The sequence below is a fragment of the Manis javanica genome, chromosome X (genome assembly GCF_040802235.1).
Source record: "Manis javanica isolate MJ-LG chromosome X, MJ_LKY, whole genome shotgun sequence".
Lineage (NCBI taxonomy): Eukaryota > Metazoa > Chordata > Mammalia > Pholidota > Manidae > Manis > Manis javanica.
The window spans coordinates 85,700,798-85,712,534 of record NC_133174.1 but is presented as its reverse complement, the minus strand read 5'-3'; the positions used below and the strand labels follow the sequence as shown (position 1 = coordinate 85,712,534).

General features: G+C 31.6%; 1 pseudogene; it reads left to right on the top strand.

Annotated features, from left to right (window-relative positions):
• The first annotated feature begins 10,555 nt into the window (after positions 1-10,555).
• On the top strand, positions 10,556-11,272 carry LOC108400608 (vigilin pseudogene; annotated as a pseudogene).
• The last annotated feature ends 465 nt before the right edge of the window (positions 11,273-11,737 follow it).

Sequence of the window (11,737 nt, the reverse complement as noted above, 5' to 3'; positions counted from 1 at the left end):
TCCTAGACTAGGTCAAACCTAGCACAGGGAACATGTGGCCATCCTGATACCTAAAATTTCTAAGTGGTCATTGTCACCTTTATATGCATAATGTTTCAGAGTCAAATTAGATTAGTATGATAATTTACCCTTTCCAGGTCATGTATTTTTGTATCTTTTCTGGAGTTTTTAAGTTTCTAACTTTACCCTTGATCTTTGTAAGTTCTACTGGATTAGTCTAGATTTTGGCTTCCTTTCTTTATTATTATATAGTGATATATCTGTTTGCTTTACATCCTCAGTTCTGGAATTTTTTTTTTAATGTAATTGTAATGGTCTGTTTTTCAGCAACCTTCCTTATATGTCCTTGTAATTCTATTATTCATTTATCTCTTTTATATCTTCAAATTATTCATTTTTCTTTTTAATCACTATATATTTTCTTTGTTTTTATATTTTCTTTATATCTGTTTATATTATTCATATATATATCTGTATCTTTAACATCCTGGCCTAAGCCAATCCTGATACTGTGAGCATGTGGCCATCTTGTCTTGGTTGGCTTTTTCACTATGATGTCATAAAGTCCCTCAAAATTCTGTATAAGTTGTCCTGACAACCTTCATGTACACAGTATTTCAGAGCCATCTCAGAACAGCCTGATCACTCACATTTTCCAGGTAATGGTTTTAATTTTTCTGGATTTTTATGAATTTCTAACTTTGTTCTTGACATTTGAAAGTTCTATCAGATTATGTCTAGATATCAGTTTCTTTAATATTCTGCTATATTGTGTGATATTTGTTTTGTTTATATTTTCAGTTTTGGGTGTTTTACTTTCTAAAAAAAATCTAATTGTAATGATACATTTCTCAACAACCATCAGTAATATACTATTGTCACTCCATTTTCTTTGTAAATTAGTCATTATTATTTCATTAATCAACATATACTTTATACCATAATGTCTGTGTATATAACTTATGTATATATTTAATGTCTTAGTCTGGGACAATCCTAGTATTCTGACCATATGGCCAAATTGGTTGACTCTTTCAATTTAAGGTCATAGAGTTCCTCAAAATTCAAAGATGTCCAGGCAAACTTATGGTACACAATAAGAGGATCATCCCACATTTTTATGACTAAATTTAACCTTGGCAGGTCACATATTTTTCTTCATTCTTGATTTTTGAAAGTACACTAGATGCATGTATATATCGTCATATTGTATTATTTTTCCTGTGACATGTTTATAATCTAACTTCACAATTTATACTTATTTCTGGTATCTGTGACCACCATACCTTTAAACCTATAATTATAATAAATGTATTTTTGTGTTTTAATATCATGCATATTTTTATATATGTATAAATTATATATCTACATTTATATATAGTTATTCAACATTTATCTATTACTTAACTACAGTGTAACTTTTAATGCTAGTGTGGACTGATATCATCACTATGAACATATTTCCACCTTGTTTAGGCTTTATGTTAGATCACAAAGTCCATCAAAATTGCCCTGGAATGCTTTGGATACACAGTGGTTCAAAGCCTACTCAAACACATTCACCCTTTGCAGTAATAGTTCCTTTTTTTGATTTTTTCAGGATTCTCTTTTTTGACATTTGAAGCTTCTACTGGATTGTGTCTTGACATTTTCCTGTATGATGATGATGATGATGATATTTTTATAGCAACTTCTGTGTATGCCAACTTTTTAAATCTCATAATTCATATTTTGTGTGGTCTATTTTACCATCAGCCCTTTGTAACATATTTTCTCCTTCCTTTTGAGATTTTCAATTTTTGTTTACCAATTGAGTGGAGTATATCTTAAGTATAACTTGGTTGGGTTTTAATTTATGTTGAATAGTGTCTCAAAAGTTTACACAAATTGCCTTGACAACCTTCAAGTGCATAGTACTTTAGAGATACTTTAGATCGGTCCAATAATTCACCACTTACAGATAAAAAATAGACACCATTCACACACATACACATGCACATGTGAGGGTGCTTATAGGCATACATAGCAATATATTGATGGTGAGATTTAAAATTCAATAGATGGGACACTGACTTTTGATTATAAAATACTTAAAAAACCACTTCATATTTATTCAACACTTTTTGGTGCAATCATTAAGCCATTTTTTAATTCTCAGATTGCCAGGTATTACAATATTTGTAAGACATTATGAAAATATTTTATGTGTGTTGCTTTTATTCTTAGAGCCAAAGTTCACCATGAAAAAATAAAATACTATTTTTACATCTCAACAGATTTATGGTAAAAATGGAGTATTTTTTAAAAAGATTGTTTAATTTTGAAATAAATAAACTATTAAACAATTCAAATTTTACCTAGAATTTCTACTGATGTGTTCATTACTATTTACTTGGACATTTATACCATATTGCATTTTTTTATTTGTATGAGGTTATCTATGAATTCTTCATAACAGTTGATCCATTTATATTGAGAACTGATGAAAAAATTCTTTACAACTTTCCTGATAATAGTAGTATGAGAAAGAGTCTGAGTATCTAAAACTTGTAATGTATCCTGAGCTTTGTTCAGAGAAGAGGATTTTTCTTTGCTCTTAAAATCCTATATAAATGAACTACTTTTCAGTATCCTTTTAGTCCTATTTAATTGGGAACACTGCATTTGAAAAAGACATCATTGAAAGTTTCAGGTAGTGGAACACTAAAATTTTTGCCTTTAAGCTTTTCCATTTGTATCTGGGAAAATCAGCAGTTGTAAGAAATTGTAACCCAATTATTTTGGTAACATGTAAGGTATGTTTGTGCTTCCGGAAGTTTACCAATTGAAAAGTCACTGAAGATGACTGGACGTGTAGAAAAGGTAAGATAATGGAATATATTAAACATTTCTTAAGAAAACATTTTGTTATTGCTCTTCTGCTTGAAACTTATTTTTGCAAGAAAGTTTGTTTAGAAAATCTTCATTACTCTTGACAGAACAAATCAAGCATGGTTAATTTTTAAAAAATTGAATAGAAATACTTACCTCCACTTGATAAATAACCATACTGTAACCATATTTTAAAAACCATATGTTTCTAAATACTATACTGTACTTATAGCCAGTGTTTTAACCATGAGAAAATATTAAATATTTGAAGGTACAGTGTCTGTTAAGGAAAACAAGGACCTTGGAATAGCCTCCTCTCCTCCACTCACACATATTACATATTTTCATTCATGGTAAATCCTTCAAAGAGTTATTTCCCAAGTATGTTTAGTGGACCATCTGTACTTCAATATCATTTTAGGTAATCTGCAGGGTAAGTGTTCTAATGTCCAGTTAATTAGGAAATAATGTTCGCTATATATTTTTACTGGATGCTTTGAAGACCTGAAATAAGATAATTTGTTTAATTTTTTAAAACTGATTATTTTCTAAATTCCTTAATCAATGACTTTTTCTAGTATAATTAAGAACATCCTGTAGATGTTTTCTTCCCCCAGGCATATTTAAATAGCCCTAAAAAAGAGAGTTTTAAAATATTAACTTGTGATCTTTTTCATTAATGAGGACTTTGTTGTAATGCCCCCGCTCTCATGGTAGATATTGCTAAATTGTGTCTTCTTATTTTATTTTTCAATCTGACTAGGGTTTTATGTTTTATTATTTTTTAACAAACCTTTTGATTTTGTTGATTTTCAGTATTGTTTTTCTGTTCTCTCTTTAAAATATTTGTACCCCTTATTGTTTGCTTTCTTTTTTTTCATTTGGGTTCTTTTCCTAGTTTCTTAAGATGGAAGACTAGATCACTGATTTGAGACTTTCATTTCTAATGTAGGCATTTAAGGCTATAAATTTCCTTTTAATCCTTGTTTTAGATACATCCAGCAAATTTTGATATCATAAATTTCGCTCATTTCAAAATATTTACATTTATATTAAAGCCAAAGCTGATATAGGGTTCTTGAGAATCTACATGAAAGGAGAGTAATCTGAGACATATCAGGCAGTCACAAAAACAGAGAGGTTATTCTTACAACTGAAAATTCTTAATGAATAACATTTCACAACCCTGAGTAAGCCCATTTGTTACAGTTCACTTTTTTTAACTATATGTAATAACATATAAGTGATTAATTTCAAAATATATGAGCCCTAGTCATTTATTATCAATATTTATATGTCCCTCATGAAGTTCTGAGTGCAAAAACTCCCATTAAATATTGATTTGGACAGATAACTGGACTGATTAAAGCTTCACTTGATATTCTAAAAATGTAGTGCCATTTAATCCCATCCCTGATGCCAAATCCATTAGTTTAATGTTTTTACATACATCCTAAGGACCTTACTATGCATATCCAAAATCCACAAAATATTTATGATTTATAACATCATTAAGGATTTAAATGTTATTTTAAATATAGAGATGGTATAAAAATTATAAAACATTTTAACTTAATATTTTGTTATTAGTATCTATATGTAGATATATATCAATCTATTTCATCACAAAGTCAGTATTCCATTGAATGGATTAATATATCACAAATATGTAAACATCTATTTTATTTGTTATTATATATTTGGTCTTAAATTGATTATTAATGGAACAGTTCTGATATGAGTTTCCTTATAAATATTCCCTGAATGAAAAAGATATGTTTCTCACAAATTTAACCCTGAAGTAAAGATTGTGAATAAGTCATTATGTATTGACAAATCACTCCAAAAACTGAATCTAACAATTGACATTTACGTAAGTATGCCTTTTCCCACATCCCGGTCTATCACTAATCTAAATGTGGTTCATGAACTGGTATAGTTCTATGAACGATTTTGTACAGGTTAGCAACAATATAAATACACTAATTGAGTGTAAGAATCATCCTAGTCAAAACTTAGTGTGGTTAAACTTTATAATATTTGCTAATATTGTAGGATAGTACTATTATGGATATTGTATTTGTGTATTCCTAAATATTAGAGAATCTGAGTTAATTTTTGTCCGTTGATCATTAACATTTTCCCTTTTGCTCACATCCATCACCTATTTTCCTTGTGTCAACTGTATTGATTTTTAAAGTGTCATTTTGTGTTCTGTAAAATATTATTTTGTTGTTTTCTTCTGGCTTTTTCGGTTTGATATTAAAATATCAAAAAAATACAAAACATTCTTTTAGTACTTGGAGCATGGCATACACCCTGCTAGGCAATGCAAATACAACAATGAATGAGCCAGATTTTTTAAATTAAGGAGTTTACATCCCACTGTGTGTGTAAGTATGTGTTAGGAGGCATAGAGACAAGATTCTGTCAGTGGAGACAATAAGAGTGAAGAAACCAATGTGAAAGAGTGGAGAGTTTATTTCATCAGACCAGGCAGAAAAGTACTCTTTTAGGAGATGAAATCTGAGTTCATATGATGTTTGAATTGAATGATGAAAGGAAGTAAATAAAGAAGAACCTGAAAAAAGAGGTTTACAAATTAAAAAACTAGCAAATGCTAGGTTTAGAAGAGTAATTGTATAAGACGTGGCCAAGAAATAGATGGACCAATGTAACAGCTGTATAGTGAATGAGTAGAAAATGGTAGCTGAAATCATTGAGGTTGAAAGGAATCACATCCTAAAGAGCCAAATAAGCCAAAGTAAAAAAAAAAAAGAATTAGGTCAAATACCTATTAGGTGAAAACAGTCAAATATTGGGAATTTCATACAGTTTCAATTAGTATTTTTATTTTATTCTAATTGCAATGGGAATTTGCTAGAATCTGGTATTGAGGAAAAGAGTATGAGTTTATTCATGTCTTATCAAATGTATTTGGCTGCTTTTTTATCATAAGATTTATTTGCATTGAGATGTAACAGATATGTACCATTAAGTATGTTTTAAGTGTACACTATGTTAACATGATATTTATATATTGCAATATGATTACCACCATAGCATTAACTAATACCTCTAGCATATCACATAATTATAATTTGTTATTTTTGGTGGGAAAAATTAAGATGTAGTCTCTTAGTGTAAGTATTAACAACCAGTGTGGTATCATAATCAGTGTTAGTATAACACAGTGCTTTTATCAATAATCACTATGCAGTGAATTAGGCCTCCAGGATTTAATATCTACTAGTTCCAAGTTTGTACTCCTAAACAGCATATCCCCAATTCTCCACTCCCCTCAAACTCTGGTAACACCATTGTACTCTGTTTTTATAAGTTCATATTTTTTAGATTCCACATATAAGTGATCTCATATGTTTACTTATCTCTGTCTGACTTACCTCACATAGCATAATGCTCTCAAGGACCATGCATGTTGTTGAAAATGGCAGGATTTCTTCTTTTCTCATGGCTGAATAATTAATATATATTGCAGCTTCTTTATCCATTCATCTATTGACAGACACTTTAGTTATTTCAATATTTTGGCTATGGATAATAATGCCGCAATAAACATGGAATGCACATTTGCTTCAATATGCTGTTTTCATTTCATTTGAATATATACTCAGAAGTGAAATTGTTGGTTCATATGGTAGTTCTATTTTTAGTTTTTGAGGAACTTCTGTACCTTTTGCCTTAGTAATTGAACTAATTTGCATTCCTAACAACAGTGTACAAGAGTTCTTTTTTTTTCCACATTCTTGTAAAATTTCTCTCTTCTCTTCTTGATGATAGCCCTTCTAACAGGTATGAGATGATATCTTATTGTGGTTTTGATTTGCATTTCCCTGGTGATTAGTGATGTTGGATCTCTTCATGTAGCTGTTGGCCATTTGGATATCTTTGGAAGAGTATTTAGTTCCTCTGCCCATTTTAATTGGATTTTTTTTGTTATTGAGTTGTATGAGTTCTTTATATATTTTGGATTTTAACCCTTTGTCTGATATATAGTTTCCAAGTATACTCTCCAATTTAATAAGCTGCTTTTTCATTTTTTTATTGTTCCTTTGGCTGAGCAGAAGCTATTTAGTTTGATACAGTCTAGCATACTGATTTTTGCTTTTGTTGCATGTGCTTTTGATGTCATAACCAAAACATCATTGCCAAGATCAATATCAAGTAACTTATTTCCTATTGTGTTCTTGTAGTTTTAGGGTATCAAGTCTTATGTTTAGTTCTTTAATCCATTTTGAGTTACTTTTTCTGTGTGCTGTAAGATAGGAGCCCACTTTCATTCTTCCAAATATGGATATACTGTTTCCCCAATACCATTTGTTACAGAGACTATTCTTTCCTCATTGAGGGTTCTGGGCTCCTTAACAAGTATTAGTTGACTGTATAATAAGGGGTTTATTTCTGAGCTCTCTATTCTGCTCCATTGGTATATATGTCTAGTTTTATACCAATCCTGTAGTTTTGTAGTACAGTTTGAAATTAGGAAGTGTGATGCCTCTGACTTTGTCCTTCTTTCTCAGGATTGCTTTACTATTCAGGATCTTTTGTGGTTCCATAACAATCTTAGGATTATATTTTGCCATTTCTGTGGAAAATTCCACTGGAATTTTGATAGGGATTATATTGAATCTGTAAAAATGGCTTTGGGTAGTATGGGCATTTTAACATTAATTGTCTGATCAATGAACATGGGATATCTTACCATTTGTTTGTGTCTTCCATTTCTTTCATCAGTGGCTTGTATTTTCCTTTATACAGATCTTTTAGATCTTTGGCCAATTGTATTCCTAAATTGTTTTAGATACTGTTTTAAATGGGATAGGTTTCTTTATTTCTTTTCCAGATATTTCCTTGTTAGTGTACATAAATACAACTGATTTCTACATGTCGGTTTTATATCCTGAAAATACTGAAATTGCCGAGTAGTTCAACTTTTAAGTCTTAGATTTTCTATAATCTGAAAATAATGACAACCTTATTTCTTTCTATTTAATTTGGATGCCTCTTATTTCTTTTTCTTGCCTAATTTTTCCTTCTAGGTCTTACAGTGGTGTATTTAATAAGAGTAGTGAGAGTCATCACCTTTGTCTTATACCTGACCTTAGAGGAAAAGCTTTAAATTTCTCACAATTGAGTATAATTTTAACTGTAGATTCATCATATACAGCTTTTATTAAGTTAAGTAATGTTTCTTCTATACCCAATTTGTTGAGGGTTTTAATTGAAAGAACATTGTATCTTTTTGAAAGATTTTACTGCATCTATTGAGATGATCAACTGATTTTTACACTTCATTTATTAATATGGTATATTACATTGATTGATTTATGTATATTGAACCAGCATTGCATCCCAGGGACAAATTCCACTTGGTAATGGTGTACAATCCTTTAAATGAGTTACTGAATTTGGTTTGCTAAAATTTTGTTGAGAATATTTGCATCTATATTCATCATGGATATTAGCCTACAGTTTTCTTTGGTTGTAGTATCTTTATCTGCTTTTGGTATCATGGTTATTCTGGCCTTGTAAAATATTTGGAAGTGTAAATTCCTTATTTTGAAGACGTTAAGAATGGTGTTAATTATTTAAATGTATGGTATGATTCACCAATGAAGCAATCTGGTCCTGGGTTTTTCTGTGTTAGGAGGTTTTTAGTTACTGATTCAGTCTCTTCACATATTATTGGCTTATTCAGATTTTCTTTCCTCCAATTCTAGTCCTGGTAGTTTGTATGTTTTTCATAGTCATCATTTTTTAGTCAGTGCTCTCCTTCTCCTCTGTGAGAGATTGTCACTGCCTGATAGTTCAGCCTCTGTGAAGTGTTACCCTGATTGGGTAGTGAATGGTACTAGAAAAGATATTCCTATCTTCATCTCTGCTGTGTCCAAACGTTTTCTACTCCTTGCTACAATAGCATGCTTGAAAGTCCCCATAGGAAAGCTTTATTTCTCCAGATTCTCTCTCTCATCTGTGGGGTATCAGACCAGGTCAGCACTCTCCAGGTCTTTTTCCTGGCTGATGAGAGGGGTTGGGTAAGTTTGCTAACTCTGCTGGTTCCACAGCCCATACCAAAGTCTGTCTACCTCTTTCCAGATGCACAGGTGGGTGAGGTTCTTCCTGGGTCCCTTGGTGTAGGATTCTGCATTCCACAGGTCCCACAAATATACTTTTGTTTGTGGATGGATGTCTAAGTCATTGTTTAAAAAGGTAGACAAAAAGTAAAAATAAAAATAAAAAAAAATAAAAAAAAAAGGTAGACAAAAAGGAGGAATGCCCTATGCCACCATGATGCTTTTATTTGAATGTTTTGTGGAGAATAAGCCATAAGGGGACAAGAATAGGAGTGGTATAGCATTTCAATGCTTGTGACAGTATTGACATGCTGGATCAGACTAGAAATGTAGATTGAAAAGGAGAGGTAAAACTCGTATATAAATTAACAGGAATGCTCTTACTTTGTATGTGTTATATGAGGGAAAGTGAGAAGTGAGAGAGGTACCAAGTACTTGGCTTCAGCAACAGAAGGAAAGTCAGGTGCCATTTTCTGAGTTTCAGAATGTTACAAGAGGAGAAATTCTGAGGATAAAAGAATTCACTCAATGTATCAACTTTGAAAGGACTAATAGACATTCAAGTAATGATATTTTTACATATACACATAGCAGCTCAGGACTAGGTGTTAGATTTGAGAATCATCAGTCTATCAAAGTTATGAGTCTAAATTACATGACATATGGAAAAATATAAATAGATAATGGAGTCCAAATGAGCACCCTGTAGAGTTAGTGTAGAGTCACAATGGAGGTCTTGTAACCAAGAACGGAGATTGAGTCAGATCAGTCATTAACGTAAAGATAAATAGAACGAGAATATTATTCAGCAATAAGTAAGCAGAAATACATTACTGATATATATTATAACATGGTTGAACCTCAAAAACATTATGTTAAGGTAAAAAATCAAGGTACAAAAGATTCTATGTACTATATGAAAATATATCTATGAAAGGTCCAGAAAAGGTAAGTCTATAGAGAAAATGGAAACAGATTGCATGCAAATGAGCATGATGGATCTCTTTGGAGTGATAGAAATGTTCTAAAACTGGTTGTTGTGATGGTTTTACAGCACTATAAATTAACTAAAAATCATTGAATTTCATGCATAAACTGTGAATTTTATAGTATATAAATTATTATTGAATAAATCTTTTAGGAAAAATAGGAAACCCTGGAGAACATGTTATCATTGAAAACTAGAGAATTATATTATTCCAAAAGTAATTTTCAGCCATTAGTACTAAGGGTCAAAAAATGATGGTACTCACTTAGGCAAAATGAGGGTTGATGAGTCTGATGACAGTAATCAAAGAATATTTTCTCCTCTTTGAAAAATGGTGGCTGTTTCCTCATAGTCCCCATAATTTAAACAACTCTCATAAGAGTAGAATAAATTAACCTTACGTTTTTGTCAAATTGTATAAATATTAGGATTTCATTTTTTAATTGATTAATTTATAGATATATTTGGAAAGGAACTACATCTTTAAAATGTTTATTTTTCCCATACAGTAATATGCAAAAAGGCAGCTACAAGACAGATGTTCTGGTTTCTGACCATTTAGCTGCAATACATCTTAATTGTAAGTAGTTGAAAATCAAAAATGAGTTCCAAAGAAAATTTAACTGAGCATCAATGTAGATATGTTAAAAAAGAGAATTATGTCACTGCTTTAAATTCAGAAGGGTATCTTGGGACTCCAACCTACAAAGATAAATTCACTCAACTTCCAAAGAAAACAAATTACTTGCAAAATGCTCAAGAACCTGCTGAATCTTCAAGCAATAACAGTCAACCCATCATAACATCAGTCATCACTCAAGTCTTTTATGTGCCTCTTGAGGAGAAACAGTATGTGGATCAGTTTGGTGAATATGGACAAGCAAAATTCTGTCTAGACATCATGAAAAGGACTGGTGCCAACCTAGAATTAACTTTTGTCAAAGACCAAGGCCTCTACTTTACAGTTTTTGGTAAGGAAGAAACTGTTTTTAAAGCTCAGAAGGAGATTTTTGCATGTTTTCAGAAACAAGTTTTAACTGTAGTTTATATTCCCAAGGAATATCGTGGCTTAATTATAGGCAAACCTGTACAAGGCTTGGAACAAAAAACTGCAACCAATATCCAGATCTTATGCCCAGATAACCACAATAACTGGATCAATATTGTTGGCACCAAAGTGGTCATGAAGAAGGCTCCACATGAAGTCTTACTGACACCTGCTGAACAAGACAAGTGTGCTATAGAGAGGTTAGATGTGGAAAAGGCATTATCATTCTTTTAATGTTAGACAGCACAAAATACCTTTGAACAAAGAAGAATGGGAAAGGGAAGCATGCATATACATTCCACCACCTAATGCCTATCAGATACTAACAGATGGCTTTACTGGAACAAAACAACTGGATCAGGGTCAGGCTTTTGTAAAGGAGATTCATGAGAATACTAAAAAGAAACAGCAACCATAAATATAGAGATCAACTTCAAGCACAAGTGTACCATAGGTCCCACAAGCAATTCCATTCAGGAGATACTGGAAAGAACTGGAATTTCAATAGATGCTTCACCTGCAGAAAGCATATTAAATCCTGTGACACATCAAGTTGAGCCTGAAAATTTAAGGAAGGCATGTATTGAAGCCCATTCAAAGACCATGCTTTACACTGATTCATCTATTTCTGTACCCTGCTGGCTTCACAAATTTATTTTTGGTGAGAAAGGTCATAATATATCCAAAACCACTCAGAGCCTGCTGAAAGTTCATATAGAGTTTACTAGTGGAGAT